This window comes from Zosterops lateralis (assembly GCF_965231275.1).
Source record: "Zosterops lateralis genome assembly, chromosome: Z".
Taxonomy (NCBI): Eukaryota; Metazoa; Chordata; class Aves; order Passeriformes; family Zosteropidae; genus Zosterops; species Zosterops lateralis.
The window spans coordinates 4,082,785-4,096,641 of NC_139800.1; the positions used below are offsets into that span (position 1 = coordinate 4,082,785).

Consider the following 13,857-nt stretch of genomic DNA (forward strand, 5'->3'; position numbering starts at 1 on the left):
CATCTTGCTCCAAGCTCCATCCAGGCTGGCCCTGAACATTTCCAGGGATAGGGCACCCAGAACTTTCCTGGGCAATCTGTTCCAGTGTCTCACCACCCTCGCAGTGCAGAATTTTTTCCTAATATCTAATCTAAACCTACCTTCTTTCAGTTTTAATCCACTCCCCCCTGTCCTGTCACTACATGCTCTTGTCACAAGTCCCCCTCCATCTTTCTTGTAGGCTCCCTTCAGGTACTGAAAGGCAGCAATTGGGTCACCCTGAAGCCTTCTCTTTTATTGACTGAACAATCCCAGTTCTTCCAGCTTTTCCTCACAGGACAGGTGCTCCTTCCCTCTAACCACCTTGGTGTCTCTCCCCTGGATTCACTCCAACAGCTCCATGTTCTTCCTGTGTTGGGCCCCCAGAGCTGGTGCAGCCCTGCAGGTGGGGTCTGAGCAGAGCAGAGCAGAGGGGCAGGATCCCCTCCCTGGCCCTGCTGCCCACACTGCTCTGGATGCAGCCCAGGACACGTTTGGCTCTCTGGGCTGTCAGTGCCCATGGCTGGGTCATGTCCAGCCTCTTATCCTGCAATATTCCTGTTCTTTCTGCCAAAAAAATCAGTAGCAAGACTCTCCTTACAATATTAATACACTCTCTCTCCACACACAGAACACCACCACCCCTCTCCAAGACCCTAAACACTAGATTTTCATGCTCCAGCTCACAGACATTAAGGTTGTAGTCTAACAACCATCTTTCAAAGCAGACTGGGGAAAACACTTGTGTGCACAGTGTGATTGTCACTGTGTATTTCTCTTGAACTGCTAAAAAATGTCACCAACATGCAAAAGTTCCACCTGCCCACACGGTGCATAAAACATGAAGGTCACCAAGCAATGTGAACCTCAGAACCCATTCTGCCTGAAAAGCTGCAGGCTCTCATTTGCGAGGGCAGCCGGCAAAAGGCAGGGGAGGGAGAGCACGGAATGGAAATGCAGATGATGAAAAAGTCAGCAACGAGCTTTTGCAACGCTGCTTCATCATCTCAGCCTCCAGGTCACCACGGATGAAAAATCACCAATTTAATTGTCGTCCCACCACTGACTCTGCCGAGCAGAATTTGAGTTGTGTGGGACTGTCCGGGTTGTTGCAGCAGTTTGCAAATAGTTTGTGCACCATAAAGACAAACCGACCAGGCAAACACACACACACACACACACACACAAAACACACTTTAATACTCCTTCGACATTTAAGTGCTGCTATACAAAAACAAATCACCACTTCAAGCCACAAGTACTCTCCCGTTTAGATATATTTTAAATAGATAAATTTTAAATATATTGTAAATCCAAAACCTACACAGTGACACAAACCTGATCTGATTTCGCTATTTCCTGAAAGAGCAATAAAAAAACCCCAAAAAACTCCCAGTATTAAAAACTTACAGGGTTGTTAGTCCACCGTTTCTCTCTGGCACACGGTACATTATTTAACTGCAATGCCTGAAACAGTAACTTGACCTCTCTGGGAAGGTGGGCGGTATTATTCAAGCTGAAACATTAGAAACATGCATAATTACCCCGGGTATTTGCCACACATTCTTTCATCCGTAAACCAATATGAATGGAAAAGTCACACTGACACTCCAGGCTTAGATCATATCCCAACCATCAATTGCAAAGATTTTTTTAAATTTTTTTTTTTTTTTCATGCGGTATCAGGAGAACAAAATTTCTTTGAGAGAAATTTTCTCTGGACTTAACTGTGTGAATGTCACCAAGATAAAATGTCAGTGCTGCCAGCTCAAAGCCAAGACTTCAGCCAGGTTAAACCATGAATTTGAAGCTTTCTGCCCCACCAGTGACAATATTGTAATTTTGTTTTCCTTCAACCCCACAAACCCATTGCACCCATTCAGGAGGCACTTGTGAGGATGCCTGATGTAGCACCAACCACATCCCACCATCCACCTGCAGGGTGATGTCTCACACACCTCTATGGTGCCTCCCCAAGGACCCTGGGCAGCATCAGACCATCCATAGGGCTGGATGGGATAAAAACCCCACTGGAAGGTAAACAGGCAGATGAAGCAGAAAGAAAAGAGACCATGTTTGGTCCTGACTCCAGAGGCACCTGCAGCTCACACCATTGGCTCCCTGTGCTTATGGCAGGTCCCTCTTCACACCAAGCGTATCAAGTGTCCCCTGCATAAAGCCTTGTCCTCCCTTCAAGGATAAAGCAGCATTCAAACCTTTCAAGTTTGGGGCGGCAGAACCACAAGAAAAACGAAAATACAACAAGCCAATATCCACAGCTGGAGCTGCAAAATATACATTTTCAGCACTTTTAAGGCTAACAATACGAAATTTTTTTCTGAAGAGGGAGAAAACACTGTTCACATGACAGAACTGCACACGCAAGTCAAATAACAGTTTTCTCTATCTAAGTTCTCATATTCCTCAAAATCAAGACCCAGCTGCACTCCTGACCAAGTGAGATGCAACAACATCTATAGCTGTCCTGAACCCAACTGCCTCTGAACTTACTTTGATACCAACATCTCTACATGTTGCTGTTCTGGACAACTGACCTGATCAGCCCCTTGCTACAGTGGAACTTCCAGAGTTCTTGATTCAGCCCATTTCATTCTTGGTGCTTGGCACAGATATATGTGGAGTACAAGGTATTAATTTTAGCTAATTCCCCAGGTATTAGGGACAATGCATGCATCTGGAACACTGTTCCAGCAAAGATACATGAATAATTCTAGAATCATTCTTCTGTTTCGTTTTTCAAGCAGTCCAGCTCTCTGCATCCATCTCTAGTTCATCATTACATACTTCTAAAACTTTGGAAATTGTAGCAATGCACACAACTGGAGCAATTCAGTCCAGATTTTGTAGTATCAACAATGTGTCTTCTCTTTATGCAATATAACCATGTGTATCAGGGAATGCAAGTTGCAACAGTAGCCTCATAGAATGTAAAATTTCAAGGCAGTATTTTCCACGAGTATGAAATATCAAGATATGAAAATTGGTCAGTCTTAAGTTATTTTGACCATATAACCAGAACTTGCTGGAGATTTTTTGCTAAGTTTTAAATACGTTTTTGTAAAAAATGGTTTATGCATAGTGTAAAATAATGTACAACCTTAATGTCTGTACTTACTTACACATTTGTGAAAAATGTGGACAGCTTTATTTTGAAGATTCTCTCCCTCCTCCACATAAACTAAAAAAGAATTGAAAGATGGCAGAGCAACCACCTTAAGCCTTACCTAAAATATCTATTCAAAAGGTCTGAGGTATGCAACGAAAATGCTTTAAGTCAAACAAAAGTGGCTTGTTGTAAAGAGAGGAAACAGAATAAAGATCTGAGTTTGCATCAGATGTTGGTTGCAGTCATTTAATTGCCACTGTTTAAGAGCAGGAATTTCTCCAGTCTGTTTTAGTATTTGCTATTCCAGCAAACACAAATAAAGGAAAAAGTCAGTATTATAGTTTAAGATTCCAGTTTTGAAGTAGTTTGGTACAACCTTCCCCAAGTCACTCCCCTGGGAAAGAGCTGCTAGAGAACAGAGCTAATTAGGGCTTGTCAGTTAAGCTCTCTCTCCTGCTTTGTTCAGAAAACCTGGACAAATAGCTTATCCATGGATAGACCTGGGGGCCTTTCACAAATATTTTGTATTCCACAGCAAGCTTAGGCACATTGCATAAACATCTGGAGCACACTAGAAACATGAACACCTCCCTGCTCTGCCCTGCAGCGAGTGTCTTCATGACACTTTCATCAGCAGGGACAGAAATAAACCTGTATTATTGTGGGCTTCCATCCAAAAAAATGTTGTCATGTATAGCCCTGTCTGTATCCACACCAGAATTTGGGGTAAAAGGGAGGAGGGGTAATTCAGGTGCATAAACAAGTGTTCCAGTCTTCCTTCTCAGTAGTTAAGTTCTGAGAGAAAGAAGGAAAGAAAGAGCCTTGTATCATTTTATAAAGGGTGACTATTTCCAGAATGATTGTAGACTAGACTGCTTTGGGGGGAAATGGCAGTGAAAACAGATATGTTCATATTTTCCCTGGAGGTGCAGTCCAGTTTGGAAGTGCTCTTAGCATAGAGAAGTTAAAAAAAAAAAAAGACAAATCATCCTGAAGTGCTCTGGCACCATCCCAGACCAAGAGCACAGAGAAAACCACAGACACTGCATGAAACAGGGGCACCTACAAAACATTCCTGCTCTGCTGACCACACCAGGGCCCAGGATGGATAAACCAGCTGCTCACAACTGAGCAGAAACTTTGATACCACATTTGACAGCATAGCTGTACTGGAGCCAAGAATCTACTTGTTCCAGGAGCCAAGCTATATATAAGGAGGGAAAGGCACACAGTTCTCCATAGCATGCTTTCCCCAGAGTCCTAGGAAAGCAACATCTGTGCCTGCAGTTTCACTGCAATTCTGCAGGCATCTCTGCAGTCTATCAAGCCTAACCACTGAGCAATTTTTTGTGTGTTTATTTTTCAAACCTGTAGAGCTGCATCTTACCGTACATTACAGCAACTGCATAAAGGGTGCAGTTTGGCTACCTCAAAATATTAGCAGGGAAACAAACTCTTTCTCCTCACTGCTACTCCACGTGAGAGTGGAGCACTGAAGGCTTCTGGTAAGAAAGACAAAAGCAGTAGCAAACAACAGTGTGATAAACTACTAGTCACATTTTACTCCAAGGAGCAGTAATTAGTCATTTAAAAATACACAAAATCCACGCATGTGTTAAACATGAAAGAAGCTGTCCTGAGAGCTGGATGCTCTGAGATCACATTTCAAAGCAGAGCAGTATCATCCTGTTAATCTTTTGGGAAAACCAGCATGGATATTCTGCTGCAATGTAATTAAGGCAGGAATTCCAGCCCCTCCATTGTGACCTCTGCAGAAACCCCAGGGGTCAAGAGTAGTAGCCTGTACCCTGCCACAGTGCTAATACAGCTGTACCATAAACAAAAAACCTCCTGCAACAATAGTGCCAACAAGTTTCAGCAAAGAAAAGGAGGGACATGTAGAAACACTCAAAATACACTGCCACAAAACAGCTTCTTACCACAACCATAAGTGAAAAGTTGTTTTTTCTAAAGGTAGCTGCAGAAATTGCATTTTTACCGTGGAAAAAAGGCTGACATGTTTACTTTCATGCTTTATTCTCAACAAATAGCCACGCTTATCAAAACAGCAATTAAAGACTTGTTTTCTTAGAGCAATGTTTAGTGAACAAAATGAAGCCAAGGGAAAGGCAACTTCTTAATAGTGAAGTTCTACACAGAGAGAGGGAGGGTGTCTCGGGTGGGCCAGCATCAAGTCATAGCAAAGAGATAATCAGGTAGGGTTTCTTTTGGTGTTTTTTTTTTTTTTCCTTGTTCTTACCCTTTGCAATCTGAGACCAGTGAAAGAGGACACCACCTAGCAAGAAGGTTGCTAATTAATTCCTCCTCACCCTGCAAAGTACCTGCTCAGCTAGGAATAAGCACTTGGTAGCATTTTAAGAAGGGGCTTCATTTGTTTTGAAAAAAATGCCATGAAAAGGACACTATCATCTCAAGATTTTCTCTTATCAGCAGCGATAAAAAGTGAAAGTAAAGCACCATGGCTCTTGCCTGATTAATTTTCAGGGCACCAGCTTACCCTGCACAGGGAGTTTGGTGGGAGGTCAGCATGCCAAAGGCACAGATGGTTTCAAACGTATAATGAGAAGAGATCTCATATCTCTTAGTTGAACGAGTTTCCCTGAAATAAACTATTTCTGAACAAGTTGCAACAGGGTAGAGATGCCTTGCTGAAAGGGCAGGACCAGAATGCAGTTGCAAGTGACAAGCCAGTTGAAGACATGGGTAGCTAATGCACTTTAAAACCAAGGAAGACTCTGTTGTTTCAAGTGTCAGTTATCTTGAACCAACGGCTAAAAAAAGATGCTTGGATATAGTACTAAAAGAGATGAGTCACACGGAAGAAACAATGGAAAAACACTCCACAAAAAGAGTCCAGCACACTTTTCACACTATGGATCTCAGACATTCTCCAGAGATTTCTCTGTTAGTACTATCACAATACAAATAACAGAAGTTCCAATAGCAAAAGCCAAAACTCTGGGCTGTCATTAGGCAGATACATCCAGAAGTCAAGTATTCTCTGAAACATCTGCATTCAGGTGTACCATTTTGGAGTGGCAGAGGGACACCACAGTCATTAAAAATGTAAATAAAAAAATCCACCTGCCTGAATAAAGACTCAACAATCTTCTGACCTCCACAGAAACCCCAGGGGTCAAGAGTAGTAGCCTGTACCCTGCTACAGTGCTAATATAGCTGTACTATAAACAAAAAACCTCCTGCAAAAATAGTGCCAACAAGTTTCAGCACTATTAACTAACTAAACATACGTTTATTAACTAACCAAACATACGTTTCTCCTTTTCATTCCATTTATGACTGAGATGTCCCTCATTTTAGCTAGGACAAAAGCCATGGAGTATTTAAACTACCATTTTGGGTGTTTGTTCTTTTTTTTAATGAGGAAGGACAAGCTATAAACTCGCACCACACCCAAAGTAGCTCTAATCTCATTGCCCTTTTCCAGTTACATTAGGAGCTCCCTGCACTTCTCCTCATCTTTGCTTTGCCCAGAGTGAAGCAGGAGCACCAAGACCATGTCTTCACAACTGCATGAGCACAACTGGGCAAAGGCCAAATGGACAAACACAGGCAATGGAAACAATCTGTTTTGTGTGTGTGTTATCACCCTCTACATACACAGAGCTCAATGCACTGGAGATGTGCAGCCTACCCAGCTGTGTTTTCTCACACATTTTTCATCCCCTCGTCCCCATCCTTTTCTTTCTATCCACCTACACAGCAATTTCAGCCACCTATTTTCCCCTGAAATATATATATATATATATAGTTTCTGGTCTTAGAGCACACAAATTTCATTGAAATCTGAGAAGCAAGAATGTTCTGCTTTGTTTGAACCTGAAGACACCTGCAGCTCAGTCTCAGGTGAGCAATTCAGAGCCAAGAGTAAGAAAATGAAAATGTCAAGGACCAGATACTACCTTGAAACAAACCAGGCTTTGTCCTGGGCAAACAATAGGAATACTATTTGTTTTGCTTTCTTTCATTTAAAAGCAGAGACCTTCACTGTAAGGTACATAATTCTAGGTTAATGAGTCCCTCTCTTCAAGCTCCCCTCTGACAAACTGACTGGCCTGAAGCCCTTCTTTGGACAAGAAATCAGGAAAAGGTCATTTAAAAGAGCCAGAAGATGCAGCAGGCTGGATCAAGAGCACTGATCCAGAACCCAGGCTGGGAAAGCAGCTGTCCTCTGGTTGATCACCAGGCATTTCACACCAAGGCTATTCCATCTGAAAAACATTACAGAGAATGTAATGTAAAAGGCATAGGGACACACACATTTTCCTACTACATTCTGTTACTTCTTCTCCAAAGCCATAAAATGCTTGTTTTCTGAGTGTGAGAATGAGGGCGAGTCCTTCTGCACTTGGAATAAACACACTTGTGCACATTCCTTCCTTTCATGCTGTGTACATCTCGACTTGGCATTTGCAAGCTGCTGCAAGATGACTCAGCTTGTTACTGATTAACATCTCACTTTATGTCTTTTCTGTGTGCCTCAATCCAACTCTTCTCACATCCATCAGGCATCCTGACACCACCTATTTCTTTCCATTTCGCCCTCAGGTGTACCAGACAAACACAAACTCAATAGCCCAGAGTTCACCATGTACCACCAATTTACTTCTCCCTTCTCCAGAGCACAAACCCTCCTTTCAAGCTACACAGTGCTGCAGCACAAGACTTTCACACCCCCAAGGGCACTGCAGGCAGCAGAACAGGGTTTGCCATCCAAGATTTCCATGCCTTCCTTTGCTTCCTTCCATGTGGAGTCAAGAAGAGGTGTCAGGTCAGGTATCTCCAGATACCTGAGAGATTCTGGTAGCTGAGCCACCATCCAATGCATCATCCATTTTTTTCTGGAGAGCCTGGCCCTTCCTGCCCAGAGAGGGTTTGTGTGCACACACAGGGTGGGTGATTACTTTAGGGTGACTGAGAAACATGGTACGTCAAGTCAGAGAGCAGGGAAAAAACACATACTTTGGTTTGGGGTATGTTTCACCCAAATGCAATTTTTACAGGGAAAACAAAAAAAAAAAACCCAACCCTATCTGTTCCTACATATTGTAGAGAATGTGTCCATCCTTCATAATGGGGCTGCTGTCCAGAATAGTCACCTAGAGCTGTGTGCTAGACAAAAGGAACCACCACCCCTTGCCTCCAAGCTTCTAAAAAATTATGTTACCCAGCCACCACCTCACTGCCTTGCACCCTGACCTCCGACCTCCCACCTTCTCCTCAGGCATCAATACAGCCTTACTCAGCTTTATTTCCCCACAGAACACATTCCCTAGCTGAAGACCACCTCCACCTGTGCCTGCAGCTTGTGCTTCTCCCACCAGCACAGACATGCACACACCTGTCCCAAGAACAGCACCCTACCTGTGTTCCAGGGGACAAAGGAATCCCAGGCACAGGATCTCACTCTACTCCCACAGCATTGGCCTTTCCAATAAAATGTTTGCAAACAGACACACAAGCTGTGAGCTCTGCCAAGTCCTGCCCAGGGGGTCTTACCTCATTGCATTTTTCTGCATGGCACGGTGAGCACCTGCAAACCCTGCAAATTCCCAAAAGCCCTGAGAGCAGAGCACAGGTGAAGTGACATCCCCATAGTGTCACAAAGTCTCCAAAGGCCAGTGCAGGGCCAAGTGATGTGCAACTGCCTTTCAGAAACAGAGGCAAAAGAGAAGGCAAAGAGAGAAGTCACTGTCAACACTGGAAGCTTGTTTGCTGCTGTCAGAATTGTACCAGGAGATGACCTGAGAGATCTTTTGTCACTTGCATGCAATTTACTGGCACATCTGATCTAATTTCCAAATGTGATCTCTTACCAGTCCATGCAGGCTGCTCTGTAAAATGAGCAGTGTCAACCCCAGTTTCATTCAGGTTATAGCCAAAAATCAGTCCTGTGCAAAGACCACTCCGTCCCAGTAAATATCAGACAATATTTACATATGGATCAAACCCACAGTTTGGCAAAGAAAAGTTAATTCACCCAAGAGCGCTTTGATCCTCTGACAAATCATTTCCTGATTAAAGCTGAAACAACAAAAAGGACTTTGGACACCAACCAGCTGTCACACTTGTGTTGTGAGCTGGCACTAAATCCCACAAAGCCTGGGAGGAAAGATTTAGGTGGTGGGAGGGGAGCAAACGGGTCTATTTGCATTCACAGCATGCAAGTTCCTTCTGGAAAGGCAATTCCTTCTCCTACCACCTATCTGAAGCAAGCAATCAGAACAGGGATCCATCAAAAGTCACCAAAAAGAAAGGAACTGCAGGACATTTTGGCAGTACCGAAGTGTTGCAAAACTTATTGGATGTACTACAGCTGGGGTGCTGTATGTTGGAGGAGTGTTTTGTTTTGGTTTTGGTTTTTTTTCCCCTTTGCTTTGCTCTCCAAAGGTTGTTTAGAAACTGAAAAATTTCCAAGTGCAATGACCCATTTGGAACCTTTAGGCCTGAGCTGAGTGAGGGGAAAACAAAAAATGAGCTTAACAAAGGTCTGAGCAGCTGGGAAAAGTGAAGGCAGAGCTGAGGTTTAGTAGTCATCCCCTTTTTTCCTACTAAAATGAAGTATTCACAGTTACTTGTAGCCATAAAAAAAAAAGTCCTGATGCTAGCAGACTTCTTTCAACATTCTTCATCAGATAGTCTCTCAGTTATTAATATTTTCCCGTGCTTCTACTGGCAAATAGAACACTTGGCAATTAAAAAGAAATGCAGCTTGGGGGGATGAAGATTAGAAGCATATTTTGCTACATAGTTCTGGTATGATGAACTCTTAATTGAGAAAAAAAAACCCAACAAAACCCAAACATTATTAATCCAAGGTGCTGAAAGAAACAGTCCACAAAACCAAATAATTTCTTTCAAACTTCAGCCTCATTTTAGCTGATGTGTTTTATTACCAGGCTTTGAGAAATTGGTTCTACAATCTCATTAAATCAACAGACCATGATACACAAAATAAAAAAAGAAGAGACTGACTAACCCTCGAGATGCTCTTGGTACCTTGGTGTTTATTAACTTACTTTTACTAGAAATGTCATAAAACTGAACTCTTGAAATCTCTCCTTGTGACAGACTTGTTACTTTTCTCTTCCTCATCATTAAAACAAGTTTTTTCCGCAGTCAACTCTCAGGTGTGTTGTTTGACCTGCCACCTGCCTACTTCCAGTGAGATCAGTATTTTCAAACTTCACAGCACAAAGGGACCAACCTGATAAAACCCATGCCTGGCACTTTGAACTGCCTAACTCCAGATCCAGAGCTGACATTACTGCAAGCCTTTCACAGGGCTCCGTTGTGATGCAAATAAAGTACAATCCCCAGACACAAAAAAGTCATTAAACCGGAATTAGGAGTTATAAGTAACTGGCAAGCTGAGAGGAAAAAAAAAAAATCTGGGTTAAAAGGAACACTGAGGAAGAAAGTGCAAAGAAAGTGGGAAAGGGCTGTACAATTACACTCCAGCAAACAACAAGGAAACAGGTATTGCCTTCCACATCACCCTTGTGTCCCCATGAGCTGGACAGACTGTGCCATCCTGCCCTGCCCCAGAGCACTGACAGCATTTTCACTTCCCAGCCTTCACTGGCCCAGCAGAGCAGGATAATGCCAGAGACAAGCCAGCTCTGTGTGAGACCTGCAGCCAAAGCCAGCCAAGCTCCATCAGCTGCTGACCAAACAGGGAATTGAGCAAACAGGGCACCAGCAAACACTCACATGCTGTATTAGGTCAGGAGTTAAAATATCTCAATGACCTGCGACTTCCATCATGGGCAAGGGCTGATGAACGCCAGAGCCTTAGTGAATATAAACTCATTTAAAAAAAAACAAAAAAAAAAACAAAAAAAAAAACACACCAACATCCAGGCTCTGATGCAATTTCTGTTGCTTCCAATAGATAGCAAGACAAAAGTAAAGAGGCTTTTCCTCCATTCTGAAAAAAACTCTAAACCCACCAAAAACAAATCCCAAAACCAACCAAACAAAAAACCACCAAGACACAAAAAAACAACCAACAAACAAACAAACAAAAAAACCCAGCAAACAAAAAAAAAAAAAACCCAGAAAACCAAAACCCACCAAAGCCAATCAAAAACCCCACAAAACAAAGCTAAACAAAACCACCATGATGTAAAATGAAATTTTCAAGAAGGGATCAAGGAAATGATCAATCTAATGGAGACTTCCTAGATCAGAGAGAAGCTCAGCAGGTCAGCATAGCAAGACAAATACTTCCCTTTTTTTGCTGGTAAGAAGCCACAAAGCTTTGTAACCTCTTTGAACCTCCAACTTCAGCACTAATCACCTCATCCATCAGCACCATCCAACCTGAGTTCTGACTGGGCCATCTAAGATGAATCTCAAATCTGTCATACAGCACAACAGCCTTCTTTCCACAGTAGCATAACATAATTCATCAGGAATAGCCCCAGCACAGACTGGGGCTATTCCTGACCCAGAAGTTATGCAGTCCTGTAACAGCCAACTGTGAATTAGCATGTTAACAGTGAAAGGAAATCAAGAGATCTTTTAAAAATAATAATAAAAAAAATCACACATAAATCAGCCTAGAAGAGTGTTCACAGCTAAGAAAACACCACATTCCTGCAGGAAGCACGTGCTTTGTGCCACAGGCACAGCTGGTCACAGGAGAGGGCAGTGAGGGGACTAATCCACAGCCCCCACTACCCAGCTGCAAATAGGAATACTCCCTAAAGCAATCAAGGCACTTCAGCATTTGTGCTCTGACCCCTGGCCACTCTGTGCTTCATCCCAGGTTGTGTTCTGCTGAGAAAGACGACCAAAATGCAAGTTCTCAGACACTCAGGGACAAGACAAGGTTATGCCAACATTCCTTGCCAGAAAAAGTTCTCCCTGCAGACTGCCAAGAACTGGTATGTATACCTTTTATTAGCTACACAAACTTTGGTTGCAATGCTGAGCCTTGCACTTGGCACTTGGAGAATTGTCCAGTACATCTCCCTTTTTCCATTTCCAAACTAGAACATTCTGTAAGAGTGCAACTGCCTAAAAAAGTCACCCACTGCTGCTGTGTTACAGTGAGAGGCAGCTGTGTCTTTTCCCCCCCTCTCCACTTCCAATGACAAGAAAAGGAATTGCACTACTGGCTCATTTACTCCTGCTCCTGCAACAGCCCCACGAGACAAAGTTCAAAACTACCAGAAATTTGATGACAGGCTGAAAATGTGAAGCAAAGGACAGTTTCTCAAGAAAAAGTTGTACTTATCAGACTGGACAGAGGAGCCCGAATTCTGTCAGAGACAGCTCTTTCACTTCTCCCTTTTATTTCTTCCATTTTCTTCTTGGTGACCCCCCCTTTTCTGTATTGTCTTGGAGACTTGGATTGAACAGAGCAAGCATTCAGGGGCAGGGTGAAAGAGGAGGAGCAGGCATGACTTGATGGGCACTGAACAAAGTGTGTGCTAGATAGAAAAGTTACAGGAAATAAAAGGAGTCCGGAGAGCTGAGACAGAGGAATAGCAACAGCATGAGAACAGCCAAAATGCTTCACAGACATGTCTGGGCAAACGTTCAAGGCCACGAGGTAAAACTAGCAGAAGCCAGGAGTTACATTATGCTTCTTTGTGCTCCAGTAAAACCTACCCTGAACCATCTCCAGGGAAGGACCCATGGGCAGCACCACAGCTTCCACTCAGTGGTTTACTCAGGGATGGGAGAAACCAGCTGTGTTAGACTTCCAGGGCTCCCCTAATCCCTCTTAATCAATAAGCAGCTGGTAATCAACCTGAGTTAAGATGAGGCAATGGGCACAGATGGGCAATGAACTCACAGGCTCAGTCAAGAGGGTGGCTGGCCAGCAGGGACTAGTCAGAGCTGTGCATTGAATGTATTTAACCTCCAGTATCAAAACCAGTATTTCTAGCAGGGGATATTTTCAGCCTCTTCATATCTTTGCAATGCAGTCAGAAGCTTTCTGGTAACTCTAAGAACTAACCACCTAATTCTCCAAAATCAGCAGGAAGTTGATTTTGATTTTTCTGAGAAGACTGTGCTGAAATCCATTATTGCCAGGAGCTGCACGGTTATCCTGCTCTGGACACTTGATGTTCTCTGTGTGGCAGGCTAAGCAGGTGGGCAGAAGTACCATTTCAGGTATCAGACTTGAATTTACCTCTGTATTCAAATCAAAACCACTTCAGCCACGGTCAGCCTCTTTCTAGCAAAAGCCAGGACAACATACTGCAGTTAAATCCCTACCTGAAAGCCACCACTGCTTTAATTAGATTCAGCCAAATCCAGGTCTTTGTAGTCTAGACATGGTTTAGCAAGTGCTTTTATGTCAGTAATTCATTGAGAGAGAACACATGTTAAGTTCTGGCTGGAGCTTACCTCAGTTTTGGCAAAGAAATAACTGGATTTTGACAGGCCAAATACAGCCCAACCTAACTATCCAAGCATTGGTCCAAAGGAAGATTTTACTTGACAAAGCAAAGAAAATGCTCCTCCTTGGGCCTAATGCCTTTCCAAAGTTTAGCCTGCCACAAAAGGCTTTTCCATTCAGAGCAAGAGCATTAAACAGGATGATTTTGCAACATAGCACAGACATGAATCTTGAGGCAATACAGAACACAGACTGCATCCCTTACTCTGGCCCCTCCTGCAATCTCTGTAATACTCTGGGGTTTAGACAA

General features: G+C 43.1%; 1 protein-coding gene across 3 annotated transcripts in view; it reads right to left on the bottom strand.

The window, feature by feature from the left end:
• The window catches only part of KANK1 (KN motif and ankyrin repeat domains 1), a 133,157-nt gene that overhangs the window by 107,918 nt on the left and 11,382 nt on the right, over window positions 1–13,857 (bottom strand). The window contains exons 1-2 of one of the 3 annotated variants that reach the window (XM_083883721.1): window positions 1,429–1,533; window positions 141–234 (exon numbers count right to left, since the gene is read on the bottom strand). The exons of 1 other annotated variant lie outside the window; for it this stretch is intronic. The gene's annotated coding sequence lies outside the window, so the exon portion shown is untranslated. Of the gene's footprint in view, window positions 1–140; window positions 235–1,428; window positions 1,536–13,857 lie in introns of those variants that run through there. One more of the 3 variants, XM_083883720.1, reaches the window with a different exon arrangement.